At 37.5% G+C, this 11,290-nt stretch overlaps 1 protein-coding gene across 2 annotated transcripts in view; it reads right to left on the bottom strand.

Annotated features, from left to right (window-relative positions):
• Positions 1-11,290, bottom strand: part of LMBRD1 (LMBR1 domain containing 1) — a 99,358-nt gene that overhangs the window by 74,288 nt on the left and 13,780 nt on the right. The window lies entirely within an intron of this gene.

The raw sequence follows: 11,290 nt of genomic DNA, 5'->3' as shown, positions 1-11,290 counted from the left end.
TTCCCTCCTGGTATCGCCACTGTCACCCCTGGTCCTGAGGGGTTCATCTGTCCTAGATTCCCTGCGTTCCAATTCCCATCATTTCTTCATTCTTTGTTTAAATTATTCCTTGTGATAGAACTGGTATTATACAAAACAAAATAATAGATACAAGGTAAGAAAAGCATCAAAACTGTAAAACTAGATCCAAAGTTAGCACCATCATCTCCTTCCTCACCGTAAGTAAAGCCAGTGGTTTGAACTGACCAGTCACATTAGCTAAGGCTGACTGCTCTTATGAAGATTTAACGTTGCAGAGGTCCAAAAGGACCGTCCTAGGAGTCAGAATCATGGAGGAGGGGGGAAGCATTGTTCTATTTTGTTTTCTCCTCATTTATTAGTTCATTGTCTGCCACCTCACATTTAATAAATTAAAAAACAAACAAACGATCTGATTATTTTGTGAACTAAGACCACCAGGCAGTAATGGACACCAAGTGCATGGCAAGAACGACACTGGCTATGACGGTAAAGTTAAATGTCAGCAGGGCTGGCCATGATGCTCAGTGGTTGGGCAGTTACATAATAAGGCAACCATTCTCCATTGTGTGATCTGATGTGGTTATCCTTCATTTTCACATAATATCAATTTCACATCACAACCTGGTCTTTGGAACCTAACTTTGTCAGTAAGTGAGGTGAGAATGCAGTAGGATATATGATTTATCTACTTAAAAACAAACTGTTAGACTGGAGTTAATATTAACTAGTAGTTAGTTGGTCAAAATATTTAGCTTATGTAGAGTATATATATTAAAATTGAAGCAACCAAATATATATTGTATATAACAATAAAAACACAGACAACATTGGGAGGAAAACTTACCTAAGAAGGCTGCTTTTAAAATCATCTGTGTATTCATATTTATTTGTGTATAGTATTATTTTTTAAACACCTTAGGCAGTTTGTTGCAAGCCAGTCATATAGCTCCCACATATTAACTTCCTATGTACATCATAGTGCACTATATGAATGCCCACAATATATATATGGTGCATACAGTCTTGGAAAATGACAATAAAGTAATCACCAGATGATGATCAATTTCTTTGATAGACTGAGTATTTTGTCAGTAATGTGTATGGAGATAAAAACTCAATTCCTTATCCTGCTAGAGTAATTGCAGGAGTTAGGGAATTTTTAAGCATGCATGATCTTAACACTTGCCAGCTCTTTCTCACTTAACTGATGACACTTACGCAACAGCTCCACTGAACGCTGTACAGCTGAAACCTCGGAGCAAACGAGACTCTTTATAACCAACTGAAAGGTCACCATTAATCAATTTACAGTGAGCAACCATGCAGTAACCCTCAGCATACTGAATTTCTGGCACCACAGTTATTTAGTAAAATTATTGTCTTTCAGAAGATTAAGCAAGGGAGCCCTGATGGTGTAGTGGTTATGCATTGGGTTGCTAAGTACAAGATTAACAGTTCAAAACCACCAGCTGTTCTGCTGGAAGAAGATGAGGCTTTCTACTCCTATAAAGAGTCTCAGAAACCCACAGGGCCAATTACAGTCTTGACACCACGAGCAAATCTTCTTTGTTCTCTAGGATCACTATGAGTCAAAATTGACGCAATGACACTGGCAATACCTGGCATTGCTATACATGAATGTATAACAACTTACACTGGTGGGATTGTAAAAAGGTGCAACACTGTAGAAGACTACTTAGTACTTAGTAATTTTTTATCAGGCTAAACATACTCTTCTCATATGACTCAGCAACTCTTAATTATTGATAGGTACTTTTTTATGAGTCCCAAACCAATGCACAAATTTACTAATTTGGTAGGAGAACTCACAGAATCAGAGGCAGTTCCACTCATGCTTATTATGACTTACTACAGTGAAAGAATAAAGAGAAGTCGGAAAGAAAACCAGATACATGCAGAGTTTGAGGGAACCACGTGCAGGCTTCCAGAGTCCTCACTCACATGGGTTACACAGAATGTACTTCTTTCTCGAGCAACGAAGTGGAGCAATAAATGCCGAGTGTTAGCTATTTATTTACTCAGGGTTGGCTATATAGTACATGTGTCTGAGTGACCAGTCATAGTTCCAATATTTATAGGCACCCAGAAGGCATGCTTTCTATTCTGGACAAGCTGATCCGGTATGAAAACAATTTATCAGTTAGTACGGTAGGAACTATCCCAAGAGTTGAGCACCCATACAAGCAAGTCCTACTGAAGAGATGTGAGAGTTGAGCAACCCCAGTTCTGCTGTGTCAACTCTCTGCCAACAATAAAATAATGTTAACAGGAACGTTAACCTCAACGTTAAAAACTAGAAATAACTCAAATGTCTAAACAATCCACAGTGGTATAATCACACATAAGATTATCACACACTAAAGAATGAATTACTGACAGCTGAGAAATGGATGGATTTCACACACCTGTGGATTTCACACACACTGTGGAATGAAACAACTAGAACACATTCTCTATGATCGAACTTAAAAATAAGTTCCAGAAATACAAAACTAATCTATTGTGAGGCAAATAAAAAAGTGTTTTAGGCAGCTACTGACTCGAAAAGGAAACTGGAATAAAGATCAACAGATGTTCTCATGCATTGCTGGTAGGCTGGACATGTCCAGAAACAGAGAGTTTCTAGGTACCAGGACCGGGGAAAAGGAAATGGTGAACAGACAGGTCTCAGAAGAGAGTTTAATACCCCCTACGTAGTTCATGACTCATCGTAGATTCCAAACAACTGCTTTGAAACCATTCTCTGACACCATACTTTTAAAGATATCTTTCTAGTTATCTGATGACTTTTTTCTCAGTCAACTCCATGGTGATTTGTTCCTTTGGAAGGTAAATACTAAACTATACAAATTGAATTATCATTTTTATGTGTTTCAGAGACATTTGAATGTCAAATTTAGATTATATATCTTTAAATAAAAAATAAAATGCTGCTACCACTATGATGAAACAGAGAAATTGCTTCCTTTAAACCTCTACTTCAAAATGAAAGCTATTTTCCAAGAAAAATTATTCTTAGCTCCAACAGTTATGACACTCTCAAATTCTGACATTTTTATAAAGTATGCTTTTACTTCTAAATGCTTTTGTTAAGATTGCTGCTAGTAAACAAAAGATAAACGGACTACTTGGTTTAATAGACCCACTAACATCAAAGAAAAGATGTTAAAAAAAATATTTAAAACTTTATGGCCACAGAAATTGGCAAAATAAACTCTCATAAAACAAGTTCTTTTTAAAAACAAGTTATCAAGAACTGCCAAAAATAAGTAAGCCAAGAGTCATCAACTATTAAAAGGCAATATATAAAAACAGTGATACAGAATACATATTTCTCATAATTTAAAATGTGTGTGAATATATATAAAAGAAAAATCTACCTTTAACAACTGCGTGCGCACCTTTCAACTAGAGTAGCGGTTCTCAACTTGTGGGTTGCGACCCCTTTGGGAGTCAAAAGACCCTTTCACAGGGATGCCAGATTCATAACAGTAGCAAAATTACTGTTAAGAAGTAGCAATGGAAATCTTATGGTTGGGGGAGGGGTCACCACAACATGAGGAACTGTATTTCAGGGTCCCGGCATCAGGAAGGTTGAGAACCACTGAACGAGAACATAGTAACATTACCTTAGCTAGATACAATAGGCTCTTGAAAAGTTAGACATACTTTATTTCTCTTGATGACAAGTGAAAATAGCTAAGTTTAAATAAAAAAACTATGTCAGCAAATAACAGTCAACATTATGATGGTATAATTAGTTCTTTTTAAAGACATTTTCTTTTAAGGGTCAGAGTGTAATGAAAGTCTGGGAACTCTAAACGGCTCTAAAATTATCCCTGAAGAACTCTGGGGTCAAGACCACTAGTTTCACATCCAACGCTCATTTTTCTTTTAGCTGGTATTGCCCTTTTCTTTGGGCCAAAAATGTTACTCTAACCATCATTTTGGACTTTGAGATAACCTTGAGACAGAAGTCATGTGCAGCAGGACGAAGGAGAGCAGAAAAGAATCTAAAGCCCTTACAACACCACGGAACTATCTTCTCTCCCCTAGACAGCCTAAACGCAGACCTATTTTATGTGAGACTGAAGAACTACTGTGTTGTTTAAGCCGCTTGTTTTACAACTGTTCATAGCAGCTGCATATTATCCTTGTAACAGGCAGGAATGGAGGAGCCCAACTCTTTATTGCTAAACCATCCTCAGTGCTTGGGGCCATTTCTGTATGTGATGAATGTCACATACGTTTTTCTTTTGCCATTGGAAATGGCGGCATAATCAAGTCTCTGAGAGACATGCTGTCTTCGTAATATACTCCCCTCCTTGCTTTCTCTACATAGCAGCACCCTGTTTCATCTGATGACCATGAAGATCAATCACGTCAGCCAGTATGAAAAACTACATAATGAAAATCAAAACTCCTTGCAATTGGACCCAAATCACACTAAACAAAGAAAATATTGAACTTGTCATGGATTTCCATTTACTCAGATCCTCAATCAATGCCCATAAAAAAGAAAAAACAAATAATAAACCCAGTCAAGAACTCAAACCAAGTATTGAATCAGACAAATCTACGACAAAATCTTGAAAATGTTAATAAGGAAAGCTGTCACTTTGAGGACTAGAGTGTGTCTGCTCCAGCCCATGGTATTTCCAAGCAGGTAAAAGCTGGACAAAGAATAAACAAGATTGAAGACTTGATGCTTTAGAATTAATAGTGTTGGTGAAGAATGTTAAGTACACTGGGGGCTGCAGAAGAACAGACACATCTGTGTGGGAAGAACTGAAGCTAGAATACGACTTAGAAGCAAGGATGGAGAGAGTCTGTCTCATACTTTGGACATCAGGACGGACCAGTCTCTGTTCAAGGACACCATGCTTGCTTACCAGGGAGTGAGTAGAAATGAAGAAGACCTTCAACAAGATGAAGTGGCACAATGGCTGCAACAATGGTCCCAAACACAGCAGCAATTGTGAAGGTAGCACAGCGTCAGTAAGTATTTTATTCTATTATACTTAGCTTCCTTATGAGCTGCTACTTAACCCAAGGGCACCAGACAACAACAACAATCAGAGAAACCACTGACTCATCTGACAACCGATGTACTCTCATATGACTATTAATTCTGGCCCAACAGAGCTTCACTGCAGGGTAAAACTCAAAAGTAACACACTGAAAATAGCGGTATAAACATCCATGCGCATGTCTATTATCTAGTCATCAGTAACCTGTATACAGGCTATGGGCAAATGGAATCATAATCACTGGTCCACAGCAGTCTCCAAAGTACAGAAAGCACTTCTTGACTTATTTTATGAAGTTAGCAGTCTTGATTACCATAGTAAAAGGAATACAGGAAAATTCCAAACGAATCTTATCCCTGAACTAATTTTAAACAGAATCCTAGACAAGGTAGCAACAAATCCAGTAAGGTTGTTTGTTTTATTTTGTTTTTTGTTAAAAGTCATCATGTTGAATTTGGGTTAATTTTAGGAACATGATCTTGGTTTAAGACTAATTATACCACTTGAAAGAATAATTAGAATTCACATTATTACTGCAATAGAAGCAGGGGGAAAAATCCTGGAAAAAATGTATTCACTCAAGAAATAACCACTGTTGGTATAGTCCATGCATAATCCTAGGAGCCGAGGATACAACAAATAAAAACACAGAAGTTCCTGTGTTATCTGTTAATAAATGCCCAAAGGGGCACAGGCGTATCACCCCACTGTAAGCCTCAACCAAGGCATTCAGAACAAGCCCTCCAGTTTCCCCATTTAAGTGCCCAGAGGTACCCCATGCCGCAATACAACCTCCTACTCAAAAGCACTCAGCTTTACTTGCTCTGTGGCACCACTCTATTGCATGGTCTGGCTCCTGCTTCTGCTATTACTTCTCGGTCTTCTGGATTCAAGAGGTTCACTGGGCAGGAATCTCTGCTCCAGAGATGTCTCCACTCTTGATTCTCTCTGCTAATAAGATTTGACCTTTTTCAGTTTCACTAACTTTGCACTAGGTAAAAAAAAAAAAAATTTTTTTTAAGATGCATTAAGACAGCCTTTGTGTAATTTCATGTGTATGAAATATCCAGAAAATGCAAACATTTAGAGTTGATCGGTTGTTGGCATCTACCTGATACTGATTAATTGAAAGCTTTCAAGCATCATCTTTCTGAGGTAATGAAAATTCTCTAAAGCTGGGTAGTGGTTGGCTGTACAGTATTGTTAGGTGCCATCAGGTTGATTACAACTCATGGCAACTTAATAGACAACAGAATGAAATACTGCCTGGTCCCGTGCCATATTTCAGCCCACTGGTGAAGACAATGTGTCAGCCTATCTCATTGAGGGCATTACTTTCTTGCTTTTTGAATAGAATTGTTTCCTTCCTACTATTTGAATTGTTATTTCTAGTTTGTATATTAATCCAACATCAGGTGGCCTTTGCTAAACTTGTTTATCAGTCCTGTATGTCTGTATGGTAGATTCTGTGATAATTTCTACCTGTAGGGTCTTGTGTCAGCTGCAAAACAAAAACAAAATAAAACAAAAACCTCTTTAATTCTTCCTTTACTACTTGATAACCAATTCTTTCAAGTGTTGGGGGTGGGAGACTTACTACATTATCTAGAAACTCCTCCCCCACGTAAATTCTTAATCATTGCAGAGATGAATTAAAAAAAAAAAAAGAACATACAATTCAGCAATAATTATCAAATACTTGAGTACCTAGTTCTCTATATTGACAGAATAACAAATTAAGACTGAAAAATTCCCACAACTTTTTAAATCCCTCATATGCTAAGCTATGAGATAATGCTCAATAAATTTTAAATGATTAATTTACATAAAATGTGCTTTCCAACCATAACAGAATTACATTAGAATTCAGTAACAGAAACAAATCACAAAAATCCATAAATATTTGAAAATTATAAAGCACACTTAAATAATCCACAGGTCAAAGACAAAATGGAAAAAAATATTAACTGGATGAAAATAAAGAACCGAACTGAAACTACACCTGAAGCAGTTTACTCCAATTCATTTAAGACTAGAGAGGGCTAGAACTGACTTTAGCTGCCCACATAACTCCTCTTTCTCCCATGAAACAGTAGTGGCTCAAACCGCCAACCTTTCAATTAGCAGTTGAATGCTTTAGCCATTGAGCTACCATGGGTCATGTGAATAAAAATCCACAATATCCAAATATTTATGGCTTTGTGGCATTCACCTAAAACAGTGTGCAGAAGCAGTAAATTATTTAATGTGGCTCTTCCAGCTAGTCTCTGTACTCCCACCAAACACCCCTTTCCTGCACTGCAGGGGATGGGGGGCATGGGGGTGTGTGGTGTATTATTTTATTAGTACTGATAGGATTCACCTGTAATTAACTGTTAATAGGATTCATTAGATTACCATCCTGCTATATGTAATGAGCCTACTGAGATGCAGAACGGGATCTCACTATCAGTGAGAGTCCCAGTGGAGTACAACCTTAGGAACATGCAGCTGGTTCTTGGACCTGATTTCAGCAGCCTCTATAATCTTGGGGATAAGAAGGATCCTTCAGACAGATATCTGAATTTTGATTCAGGACTTACAAGCACCCACAAACCATGAGCAATTTCCTTTATGTTGTAAGTTATGAGTGGCCATTGCAGTAAATTGCAAAACCCTTGGAGGACTTAAGGGCATATACTAAGGAGAGATGGTGGTAGTAGACGACAGAAGTGATGGAGTGGTATAGCAATTTGGAAAGGGGGTACATTTAGGATATATTTAACCTACATTTTCTTGGGATTATTCTTGTGTTAATTTTCATGAAGAAAACTGTTACTTCATAATGCTTAGAGGACAATTTGTAGCTTCACACTTCTATATCAGAAAAGGCATCTCTAGTACCTAAGTCTCTTCCTTAAGACAGTAGAAAAACAAGAGCAAACTGAATCCAAGCAAGTAGGAGGAAAAAAAGAAAGTAAAGAGAAAAAGCAAAATACGAGTCTAAAGATATAGTAGAGATAAATGAAATAGAAAACAGAAAAACAATAAAGTATAAAATCAAAAGTATGTTAGGAGGATTAGGGGAGAGGAAAAAAACAATCAATCAAATGGACAAAATTTTAGACAGACTACAGAAAGAACAAAGGAGACAAAAGAATTCAAAATAAGTAATGAAGGAACATATCAATGGCCTTATACAATACAAGCGAGCTTCAAAAAGTTTATGGGGAAAATTCCATTAACCTTTTGAAGCCTCCTTGTTAAAGGATTATAAGAGAATACTATGTATAATTTACAACAAATTAGACAGCTAGATACAGTTCCAGAAAGATAAAAACTACCAAAACCAATTCAAGAAGAAATAGAGAATCTGAATAGCCCTATAACAAGGAATTGAATGTTATTTAAAATATTCCCAGAAATAAAACCACACATTTGTATTTCTTCACTAGTGAATTCTATCAATTTAAAAATGAAATTATATCAATCTTTCAAAAACCCTTTCAGAAAATAGAGGTGGAATATCTTAATTTCCTAAGGCTTCCACAACAAAATATCAGCATAAAAGGGCTGGCTCTGATGATCAGAAAATATTGTTTCACAATTCAGTACGTCTTCATTCAGCTCTAGGGGAACATCCCCAAAGAAGGACACATTCACAGGTATAGAGGTTTAAAACTTCAATATTTGTATAATCAACAAAATCTCATCTTTCGTCATGAAACAAATGACTCCAAAACGCAGTGGTTTAAAAAGACATTCTCACATATTCCAAGTGCAGCTCAGCTGCGTCCTCAGACTCAGGATTTCTTCCAAGCCTGCACTCGAGGCATCAGGCAGGGAGAAAAGTCATTGTCAGGCTCAAATAGAGACGGACCTGCTTTCAAGTTTGCTCACAGGGTTGTTGGCAGGATTCAGTTCCTGGGTTGTTGGGCTGAGAGTCTCAGTTCTTCAATGGCTATTGGCTCAAAGCCACCATCAGTTTTTTGTCATGTGAGCCTATCTGTAAGTGAGTTCAAAACACAAAGCAAGCAAACAAGAAAAAGTAGAGTGCATGTGAAACAGAAGTCAGTATATTTTACAATCTAAATCTTAAGGTAAATTATCAGGTCCAACTCATGCTCAAGGGAAGGGTGTGCAGAGTTGAAGGTGGGGCCATTTTAAGAAGCTTGCTTACTACAGGAAGGTAGTAGGAGATAAGCACAGAGATGTTTACAGGTTGGGAGGAGAATCGTTCAACTGAGGCCTTCTGGGACACAGTCAGAGCAGCTTGTGCCCACCAGCTGCGGTCCTCAGGAGACAGAGGAGGATTTCCACTCCCGTAAAGACTTACAACCTCAGAAACTCAACTGGACAGTTCCCCTCTCTCCTATAGTGTCCCTCTGAGTCAGAAGTGACTCCATAGCAGTAAGCTTTGGCTTACTTTTATACTGAGTGATAGAGGAAGTGATTCCAGAGTTCTGAGCAGATAATACAACAGGTCTGTTTGTTTGTTTTTTAAGATTGCTCCAGCAACTGTGCTTAAAAGAGTGATGGGCAGAAAACAGACATGATGAAGGCATCCTTAACAACCCCAAAAAAGACAGATGGTGGCTCAAGTAAAGTTGCAGCCAGAAGGTAGGAAAACATGGCTGTATTATGAATTGTTAAAATCAATAATCAATAACCCAGTGGTACTATGAGAGAAATACCATAAGAGTACATTTTTAAAAGTCATCTCCCAGCTTCTTAGGCTGAGTATGAATTCAAGGTGTCAGCCCTAAGGGAGGTTTTCTTTCTCTGTTGGCTTTACAGGCCAGTTTGTGTCTCTGGATGATTTTAATATGGATTGGCATTTTTCTCCCGTCATCGCTACCCTGCTTATTAGTATAATCTCTCTTATATCTCAAAAAGAGATCCATTCAAGATACACCCTACACTAATTTTGCCCCATTAAAATAACAAGAGCCTATTACTCAATGGGATTATAACTACAAACTGTAGTGAACTGAAATTGCTTAAAGATGGCTCTGAAGTATGTCTCCAACGCCTTCCAAATGATTGGGCAGAACCATGCAAACAGATACAATTCCTTAAGTGCCTTGTCAACAGCTCTTTGTCCAGAGAATCTCTGGAGCAAAATGGAGCACGAATTGCTTAGAAAAACTCATTCAATGATTAAAAATACATTCCCGTAAAAAGGGAATTGAGGAAGAGAGGACATTATTATCAAAATAGACTTTATAGACCTAAAAAAAAAAAAACCCCAAAAAACCCAAATTAGTCTGGAACTATAGAAGGGGCTTCAAAAACGTTGTGGAAAATTGGAATGAAAAACAATGGAATTTCCCCATGACCTTTTTAAAGTTCCTTTAAATTATTATTTTCCCCCAAATAATACTGTTATAAAGATGCGAATTTGATGACATACTAGATTGATTTGTTCAATATTAATTTTCCAGTATCATTGCACTAGCAAAGTTTATTTTCCTCTTTTGCCTGGTTTGAATGCGCAATAGCAGTTAACAGCTATTCAGTACTTATACCACGTCTCAGACTCAAAATATGATGAAGCTAGTACTACCGTATATACTCGTGTATAAGCCAAGTTTTTCGGAACATTTTTAATGCAGTTTTCGTGGAAACATTAGGTGCCTCGGCTGATATTCGGGTCAGCTTATACTAGAGTATACACAGTACTTTATCACCATTAAATAGATGGAGAAATATAGCTAAGATAAATAGCTCCAAGGTCCCATGGTGCTCTTCTCAAAAGGCACTAGCAAGTTCTAAGCCACACGTTTAAAGTATTCGTAAAGACCTCAGGTACAAATTATCAGTGATTCAACAACAGCATGAGGAGGAACATCCTAAATACTGTTTAGATACACTAAAAATAACCTACAAACATTTAAATGCACTAAAATATCCTGAGTACTTTTAGATGCTCTAAAAAGTTCAGAAGAAAAGAGAAATTAAAAGCTTCCTGGGCTTTCTTATTCTTCTTTAGTTCCATGCAATACTAACAATTATGGGATTTACAAGAGAAATTACAGGTTATAATTCAGGTGAGAAATACTCCATATAGTAGTTCAGTCGGGACAGTTCTCTGCTACGCTTGGCTCAGGCCTTCAGCCTTGGGCTGGCCTCCAGCATGCACACAAAAGGTCACAGAGTTTTGGAGGGCTGCCAATAAATACCAAAGGACATGCCACCTCATGTTAAGCCTCAGCCCTGAATGCATTCAACTCCAGCTC

The sequence above is a fragment of the Echinops telfairi genome, unplaced genomic scaffold (genome assembly GCF_000313985.2).
Source record: "Echinops telfairi isolate 266 unplaced genomic scaffold, ASM31398v2 ScPeMD7_3533;HRSCAF=4204_0, whole genome shotgun sequence".
In the NCBI taxonomy this organism is placed as follows: Eukaryota; Metazoa; Chordata; class Mammalia; order Afrosoricida; family Tenrecidae; genus Echinops; species Echinops telfairi.
Note: the sequence above shows the minus strand (reverse complement) of the source record. Positions and strands in the feature narration are given on the sequence as shown.